A 10,067-nucleotide genomic window follows, 5' to 3' on the forward strand; every position below is an offset into this window, starting at 1 on the left:
TTTGTGTGTGGGCATGTGTGTGTGTTTGTGTGTGGGTGGTTGTGCGTTTGAGTTAATTGTGAAGCGCTGCAAAGCACTTTTAGGTAGATGCTTAGTCGCTATAGAAATAATTGTATTATTATATTATTATTATTATTATTATTATTATTATTATTATTATTATTATTATTATTATTATTATTATTATTATATATTATTATTATTATATTATATTATATTATTTATTATTATTATTATTATTATTATTATTATTATTATTATTATTATTATTATTATTATATTATTATTATTATTATTATTATTTTTATTATTATTATTATTATTATTATTATTATTATTATTATTATATTATTATTATTATTATTATTATATTATTATTATTATTATTATTATTATTATTATTATTATTATTATTATTATTATTATATTATTATTATTATTATTATTATTATTATTATTATTATTATTATTAACAGGATTCTATTGTAGAATAAAATGTGGCCACAGCCTCAAAACGGTATTAGTTCAGGATGATCTAGTACAACAATTGAGTTAGTGATCACAAATAATATGTGAAACTTGTATTAAATTATATGTTATATTCCAGGCGATTGATATAGTTACTTGAAAAGGTAAAAAACCAATATCCCGTATTTCTGGTCAATTTAACTGTACTTTTATCACTTTTTGATATCTGGTCTACCGTGACGTAATACCATTACGAGACCAAGGGTCACAAATTGTACAGCTAGACAATGGAACACAATAAATCCTTTAATTAATTTTACGTCTTTCAATTACTACTCGTTTTATAAAGGGCCACACTCGACGTGTACTTATGTGCAGGTCTGATAACCCAATCCCTTATGGGCTCATTGTTGTAATGGAAATCTTTAAAAAATGAATGACGCAAAATTGTTGTCCATTACAACAATGTTAAATTAGGCCCAAAATGGCGTTCGGATGTTAGACCTGCATAATATATGTACCTACACGTCGGTCACACTCCAATCCCACAAATAATCAATTCCAAGAAAATTTATGACGTCACTACTCACATTTGCCGAGTCCGTCCGTGTTAATTAGTGTCCGTGTAGAGTGATTTAAAGAATGTTATTGTTTTCGTATCCACAGCTTTTTAAAGGGGTTTTATACGTTGTTGGAGAGCGAGGAAATCATGTGTTCAGATTGAAGTCAACTCCAAGACTGATATGACATAGTACTGCCCAAAAGCTACAGCAATACTGATTTTGTTTTCAGGCAACACACACACACACACACACATACACACACACACACACACACGCATACACACACATTGAGGGGCTTTAGTAAATATAGGCAGATGATATTACTCAGCAAGACTCACCAAACATAATCAAACACACTCACACAGTCCACCCCTACACAGCCATAGCAACACACACCATAGACACAGCCTGGGCACACACACACACACACACACACACACTCTTTACACACACGTTTATCGCAAATTTAATATTTGCTCGAGTCGTTCTCAAACACCACCCGGGTATATAGGGGCTACACCAAGATGGAGGAAGAAGAAGAAGGAAGAACGACCACCACTATCTAAATCCTTCTCTTCTATATTGCCCTCCATATTCCTCCTCCACCTCCTCCTCCACCACCTCCTCCACCTCCTCCTCCTCCTCCTCCTTCTCCTTCTCCACCTCCTACCGCCTCCTCTTCTTTATTTTCCCTCTCTTTGTCTTCAACTCTTATCTTTACCCCCCCCCCCCCCTTTCTTGTTTACAATCCTGTTTTCGCATACTTTCCCTTTTCATGTTATGAAAGCCCATCTGACACCCCGTGTGGACGGACCTTCGCCTTAGATTCCTCTGTGTTTTGTTTACCAGACGTCTAGTACATTCATTGTTCATCCAATGCTTTGAATAGAGTGAGCGTCTATTTTTTTGTTCTCCCTCATCATCATCATCATATTATTATCATAGTTTTAAATCTTATTATTCGTCTTGTGAAACGAGGGCGAACTGAACAATGTTATTTTTCCATCCAAAGATCAAATACCTTGGATATTAGATTTTAAAAGTGGTTTACTTTCTTAATTTCACTAAATCATTCGGGAAAATATCTTATAAAATTTACCTCGAACTGAGAAAAGGTAATATTTGTTAGACTAATGTTCAGTACAATGGATAACAAGCAGTAGTTTAATAAATAACATAAATAAAATTCCCTTTATTCACCCCAAAGGGGAAATTTGTCTAGGGTCTATTCCAAGGGAAGACTGGAATAACCCAGGCGTCAGCCGCAGTGCAACGGCGAAAATTGAGCTAGGACGAGGTGACTTGCTCAAGGCCACTGAGCGCAGCGGCGGGCGATCGAACTCGGTACTGGATGTTTGAAGTAAGTGAAAGATCAACTTAGCCAGAATTACCATTTAAGTCTCTATTCCTTCGGTTACAAAATTAACAAAGTTTTAAAAAACAAAAAACAAACAAGCATTTACATATCGCAATATATACAAAACGTGCTCAAAGCGATTTACAAAGTATCATTAGTCGACAGCAACACTTAACATGTAGGACCAGACTTATAATATTACATTTTTTTTCCTGACAGAGACAACGCTGGTGACGGCCAGTTACTCATTGCACATTTGAGTTTGGTGAGAGAATGTGAGTAAAAAGACTTATCTTAGGACTCAACTATGCGCCGCTCAGAGCCAGACTCAATCCCTGGGCCATGGGTGAGAAAAGGCGAGTATCATACCACAAGACCAACATAGTCGCATATTTATCTTTAAAACAAAAATTTTACAACAACCCCGCCCGCACCAAAAAATAAAATAATAATAATAATAATAATAATAATAATAATAATAATAATAATAATAATAATAATAATAAAAAACAATAAAAAAACCCAACAAACAAACAAAAAACAATAAAAACAAATACAAAAAGATAAACAAATAAACAAAAGGGTCACAGTTTTTATTGTTCTGTAGATAGTCATTAGACCACACCTTGAAATGAGTGACACGGAATTAACAGGTAGATAACCACGCCTCTCGGACAATCGTCATAATGTAAACAATAGTAGTGATTGGTAGACACAGCACACTACACAGGTTTTACTATCGATGGTATGTGTCTAAATAAAATACCCACCGTTCAACCGCTTGATCAATAGAACTAACACAGAAAACTATGTATAAATGAAACCGTTTAAAATCTGATCGAGATAATCGTGTGATAACTAGTCACCCAACTGGCGGTATAGATAGAATGCGCTTGGCCAAGGAGTTCACAACATTGCCATCCGGAAGTATAACGGACCAACACACAAACTCTGTGTAACCATGAACTTTTATATGCTGGTTAATACAGTTTAGTGAGAACAACTCACAAACGCGGATGGCAAAAACAATAACAAAGGCCTGAGTGACGTCATCTTCGAACTATCTATAAAAACAATAACAATGATCAGAGAGAGGTCGATTTCATTCACGTTACTGTTTATAAACAACCAAATATGTTTGTCCGAGCACGTGTGAGGGTGTGTCACAAATTTTAAGTTTTGATTGGTCAAAATTCTACTGGTTAATTCCTAACACAGTTAGAAAGGATTGTGTCCCGATAGGCCGATAGGCTAGGCTGATAGATATATTATCACTTGCACAATCTGTTTAAAAATATGTCCTTTGGATGAATAAAGAATTATTATCATTATTATTATTATTATTATTATTATTATTATTATTATTATTATTATTATTATTATTATTATTATTATTATTTATTATTATTATTATTATTAGTTCACTAATTAAGGGATCAAATAGTGTTTAGTAGCAAATGCATTCACTCAGTAAATTCATATTCTAGCATGTAGGTACGGAATTTTTTTTTTCAAATAATAACTTCTATTATTCATCTAGTCGTAAAAGCTGACTTTGACATTATCCCCAAGAGATCAGTAATAGCGATGCCACTAGGAATTGGATTCAATAGTCTGATGTCACATCGCTCAGCAACAAAGAAAATCTTTTTTTTCTTCAGGCTGGCTAGAACTTTTCATATGTCTTGTGATCAGAATGTATAAAAGTCAAAACAAGATCATATTTAAAATGATTTTCTCCTCTGGATACACTTTTATACTCGTCGGAGAAATATTTCATAAGGGCGTCCGCCATTGTTCCGATAGTTTAGAGCCAGTTACTAAGTTACCATACGTCATTACGATGGAAGTGACGTTACGACTGTTGAAGCGTATTCCTCTTCTTGACACATAAGGGGGCAGCGTGGCTCAGCGGTAATGGTCTTTGCTACGTACCCGAAATGTACCGCTGTGTGGCGGCCTTGAGCAAGTCACCTCGCCCTAGCTCAATTGGCGGCGCTGCACTGCGGATGACGCCTGGGTTATTCCAGTCTTGCCTTGGAATAGACCCTTGAGACAAAATTCTCCTATGGGATGAATAAAGGGAATTTTATTTTATTTATTTATTTATTTATTTATTTATTTATTTATTTATTTATTTATTTATTTATTTATTTATGGCAATCTAAACGCGGATGGCAAAAAGCAATAACAAAGACCTGAGTGACGTCAACTTCATACTATCTGTATACTACCTCTCTCAGACCACAACACAGACCCACTACCCAATCATTGCTGGGTGGACAGGGGGTCAGAAAAAACAAATCTCAACTTCACCCGGGACCGAACTTGGTCCCTTTGCATGTGAAGCGAGTGCTCTACAAACTGGTCCATCTATATATAGATAGTTGGAAGATGACGTCACTCAGGTCTTTGTTATTGTTTTTTGTCATCCGCGTTTATGAGTAATGCTCACTGAACTGTAGTATTAACCCGACTATAAACGTTCATGGATACACACAGTTTTGTGTGTTGGTCCGTTATACTTCCGGATGACAATGTTATGAGCTTCATAGCCAAGCGCATACTATCTATAGATAGAATGCGCTTGGCCAAGGAGTTCACAACATTGCCATCCGGAAGTATAACGGACCAACACACAAACTCTGTGTAACCATGAACTTTTATAGTCTGGTTAATACAGTTTAGTGAAAACAACTCACAAACGCGGATGGCAAAAACAAAAACAAAGGCCTGAGTGACGTCATCTGCATACTATCTATATAATACCGAGTTTGATCGTAGCCATCGTTATATTATAGCCTGACACTGAAATCCAAAAGGACTGGCATTTTGACGTCATTATTTGTTTTTTTCACCGCCTAGTGAGTTGTCGTTAGTAGTGCTCATGGAAACAAGTTATTTCATTGGTTGAACTATTGAATACAACTCACGATTTGTTTTCTTTTGTGGCAAAAGACTGGCATTTTGACGTCATTTTTTGTTCAGTAGCAGGCCATAACTTTACGAAGGCCACGGTTTGATCCTAGCCATCATGATATAGCCTGAAAGTTTGACGTCATTATTTGGTTTTTGCACAGCTTCGTGAGTTGTCGTCAGTAGTGCTCATGGAAACAAGTGGTCTCATTGGTTGAACTATTGAATACAACTCACGATTCGTTTTCTTTTGTGGCAAAAGACTGGAATTTTGACGTCATTTTTTGGTCAGTGTCAGCGTGGCCTTCGTAAAGTCTGGCTATAATAACGATGGCTACGGTTTGATCCTGCTAGAAGGTGAATCTTTTTGTAGTAAAAAAAAAACCATTATAGATAGAACGAAGTTGAGGCCACTCAGGTCTTTGTTATTGTTTTTGCCATCCACTTTTATGATTAATTCTCAATAAACTGTATTATTCAGACTATAAAAGTTCATGGTTACAAAGAGTTTTGTGTGTTGTTGGTCTGTTATACTTCCGGATGGCAATGTTGTGAGCTTCTAAACCAAGCGCATACTATCTATTGCAAAAGAAGTAAATTAATAAGTTAATATTTGCATTATTAGGTCGGTATATAAAACAAAACAAAACAAAACAAAAACAATGAAAATAATTAAAGAAAATGGTTATTGCTTGTTATTAAAAAGCCTAACACTAGACTTCAGAAAGGATTTTAGGTGTCTCTCTGTCTTTGTTGAGAGAGAGAAGGGGCGACCACTCCTTCTTGACAACAGATGGTCTAAGTGGATAATACTGGTCGTTTAATATTTTTATCTATTTTGCTCAAACACTATTTCTCATATAAAACGATCTACACTGTCAACATCATTTATATAATACTCTTCAACAGTCGTAACGTCACTTCCATCCTAATGACGCATGGAAATTAGTAACACTGGCTCTAAACTATCGGAACAATGGCGGACGCCCGTATGAAATATTTCTCCGGCGAGCATAAAAGCGTATCCAGAGGGCGGGAAAACATAAATTTGATCATGTTTTGACTTTTACACATTCTGATCACAAGACATATGAAAAGTTCTAGCCAGCATGAAGAATAAAAAGTAATGATTTTCTTTGTTTAGAACCAAGATGGCCACCGTTGCCGGGCGGCGTGACATCAGACTACTGAATCCAGTTATGACAAAGACCTATGGATAGTGTGCGCTTGGCTAAGAAGCTCACAACATTGCCATACGGAAGTATAACGGACCAACACAGAAAACTATAATATGAACGTGGAAGGTGTATTGTCTGGTTAATACAGTTTAGTGAGAAAAATACACTTATATAATCACGCCTCTCGGACAGTCGTCATAATGTAAACAATGGCAGTGATTGGTAAACATAGCAAACTACACATGCTTTACTATCAATAATATGTGTCAGCGTTGCCTTCGTAAAGTTATGGTCTGACACTGACCAAAAAATGACGTCAAAATGCCAGTCTTTTGCCACAAAAGAAAACAAATCATGAGTTTTATTCAATAGTTCAACCAATGAAATAACTTGTTTCCATGAGCTCTACTAACGACAACTCGCTAGGCGGTACAAAAACCAAATAATGACGTCAAACTGCCAATCCTTTAAAGATTTCAGTGTCAGGCTATAACATAACGATGGCTACGCTATAAGTCATGTGAACATTTTTTAAACACGTTTATATCATAGGCGTCGTGTTCATGTATGCAGGTCTGACATCCGCACCCACTTATGGGCCCAGTTTAACATTGTTGTAGAAATGGACAATAATTTCACGTCATTTTTTTTTTTAGATTTCCATTACAACAATGAGCCCATTAAACATTGGGTTATCAGACCTGCAAATAAGTGCACGTCGATCTTAGGCAATGTCTATAGGCTGAAAAATCTCTCACATTATCTGAAAATATTTATTTAAAAAAAACAACAACAAATACTTGAACTTTTGTATAGCGCAATATCAAAGCCCTTTTCAAGGAGTCCCTCGTCACCAATAGCAACAGTTAAACACGTAGGACGTGACATGGCGCCTGTAAGGCGATGTTACAATTTTTTGCGGACAGAAACAGTAATGTTAATGGCCAGGTACTCATTCTACACCTGAGCTCGGTGAGATTATGTGAGTAAAGAGCCTTTTCCAAGGACTCAACTAGACGCCAACTATAGGCTCTAACCCAGGACCTTCCGATCCGAAAGCGAGTGTCATTCCACTAAATTAAACTAGAGATTTCCAAAAATAGACTTTAAAAAAACAAACTTGAGCTTTTATACTGCGCAATATCCACTTAATGTGCTCAAAGCTTTACAAGGGTCCTTGACCAACAGCAACATGTAACATGTAGAACGAGACATGACGCCTGCCAGGCGATATTACCGGGGTTTTTTTTCGGACAAAGACAACGCTGTTAACGGTCAGGTACTCATTTTATACCTGAGTACGGTGAGAGAATGTGAGTAAAGAGCCTTTTCCAAGGACTCAACTATGCGCCGAGCGAGGCTCGAACCCAGGACCTTCCGATCCAAAACGAAGTGTCATACCACTGAACCACATAGCCGCACATAGACGAGAGTTATCTTAATCTATCTATAAAATGCACTGCGACTGACGCCCGGGTTATTCGAATCTTCCCTTGGAATAGCCCTTGAGAAAAAATTTCCCTTTGGGATGAATAAAGGGAATTTTTTATTTTATTTTATTTTTAGAAAATGTTTACTGGTCATATCTAGAAAATGTCTTTTATCCGTGTTTAACCCTCACCTTACCAACTATAGGAAAATCGTCACATTCGTCACGATACAACCAACATGTTTCGTATTCAAATTTCTCTTGTACATCACACAATTTTAAGAAAATGAACAGTGTGTTGTAGAGAATGCTTTGCTAAAGAAATTATAATTTATCGCAAGAACTTAGATAACTACTATTGTGTTTGAATGATAAAGAATATATTTTGGTGTTAGTTGGGTGTGAAGTTTTTGGGAAAATCCTGAAAATGACTGGTAAGGAGAGAGTTAGCTGTATAGTTTAGTATTGATTATTGAGCTTTTATATAGCGCAATATCCACTAAATGTTCTCAAAGCCCTTTACAAAGGGTCCCTGACCAACAGCAATACGTAAAATGTTTAACTAAACATGACGCCTGTTAGGCGATTTTACAATTTTTTTCGGACAGAGACAACGCTGTTAACGGTCAGGTACTCATTTTGCACTGAGTATGGTGAGAGAATGTGAGTAAAGAGTCTTTTCCAAGGATTCAACTATGCGCCGAGCGAGCGAGGCTCGAACCCAGGACCTTCCGATCCGAAAGCGAGTGTCATACCACAAGACCACATAGTATTGAAATGGCTGGCGGATAATTCCAATACAAAACACTAACGATCTATTCCATCCACATAAACATTCGAACACGACGTGTTTGTCGACGGAAATTAAAAAATGGTCATTTCAAATAATTGTCGAAATCAATACGAAACGAAACGAAACGAAAGTTTTCATTGGCGACTCGTTATAATAGTTTGAATACATTAAAGAATATAAATGATATTATTAAAAGAAATAGTGCTACTAAAGACCATTGATAGCCAATGTCAATAGATCGCCTCGCCTAGCGAATTGAGGTGTCCTATAATCTATTTTTGCAAAGTACCGTATCTAAAAAAAATATATGTTTTTTTTAAATTTAGCTTTTATATAGCGCAATATTCACTAAATGTGTTCGAAGCGCTTTACAATCTAAAGGCTATCCGACAGACACTAAAGAGATTTTATATTTTTTGTCGTCGTAGTCTTGTGATTTGACACTCGTCTTCGAACCGATTTGTCCCTGGTTCGAATCCCGCAAAGTTGTGATCTTTGAAAAAAGCTTTTAATTGATGTTTTGTCGTCACCGCATTCTGGGTGTAAAATAAGTAGGTACCTACCCTGTAACAGCGCTTTATTTGTTGAAAATAATAATACACGACGTTTAGTGGATATTTCTCTTTATAAAATCCCATCTTTGTTTTGTTGTTATCATATATATATATATATATATATATATATATATAATATATATATATATATATATATATAGTATATATCAAATTCATAAGAATATCGTCGCCTAGGGGCATTCTCCACGAAGGAATATAGAAGATAACTGAATTCAAACAAGAATGTCCAAAATGAGATTCAATAGGGATATCAAGACGGCGCTCACGGTATGTATCACAAGTCGATTCAGGACACCGGAATTTGGGGGTTAATAATCTTGCTCAAGGAAAAAAACGAAAGTGCCCGAAGCGGGGCTCGAACCCGGGTCATCCGGATCACAGTGCAACGACTTAACCACTCGGCCACTTCGCCCCTTTGTTGTTATTAGGAGAGTTGTAATACCGTTTTAACTCGGGATTCAATTATGTGGGGCTTCATAGAATCTTAGCATGAGGAGTATCGTGGTATAGCGGCTATGCGGAAGGTCCTGGGTTCGAGCCTCGCTCGGCATATAGTTGAGTCCTTGGAAAAGACTCTTTACTCACATTCTCTCACCGTACTCAGGTGTAAAACGAGTACCTGGCCGTTAACAGCGTTGTCTTAGTCCGAAAAATTGTAATATCGCCTAACAGGCGGCATGTCCCGACCTACATATTAAATGTTGCTGTTGGTCAGGGACCCCTTGTAAATCGCTTTGAGCACATTTAGTGGATATTGCGCTATATAAAAGCTCAATTTAAAAAAATAG

The 10,067-nt window shown here is 36.4% G+C and overlaps 1 long non-coding RNA gene across 1 annotated transcript in view; it reads right to left on the reverse strand.

Annotated features, from left to right (window-relative positions):
- LOC144963323 (uncharacterized) overlaps positions 1-1,510 on the reverse strand; it is a 31,857-nt gene extending 30,347 nt beyond the window's left edge. Inside the window, exon 1 of the long non-coding RNA XR_013643616.1 lies at positions 1,059-1,510. This is a non-coding gene — a long non-coding RNA (uncharacterized LOC144963323). The remainder of the gene's footprint in view (positions 1-1,058) is intronic.
- Between the last annotated feature and the right edge of the window lie 8,557 nt (positions 1,511-10,067).

Source organism: Berghia stephanieae, chromosome 1 (genome assembly GCF_034508935.2).
Source record: "Berghia stephanieae isolate SIO BIC M18660-M18661 chromosome 1, UCSD_Bste_1.3, whole genome shotgun sequence".
Taxonomy (NCBI): domain Eukaryota; kingdom Metazoa; phylum Mollusca; class Gastropoda; order Nudibranchia; family Aeolidiidae; genus Berghia; species Berghia stephanieae.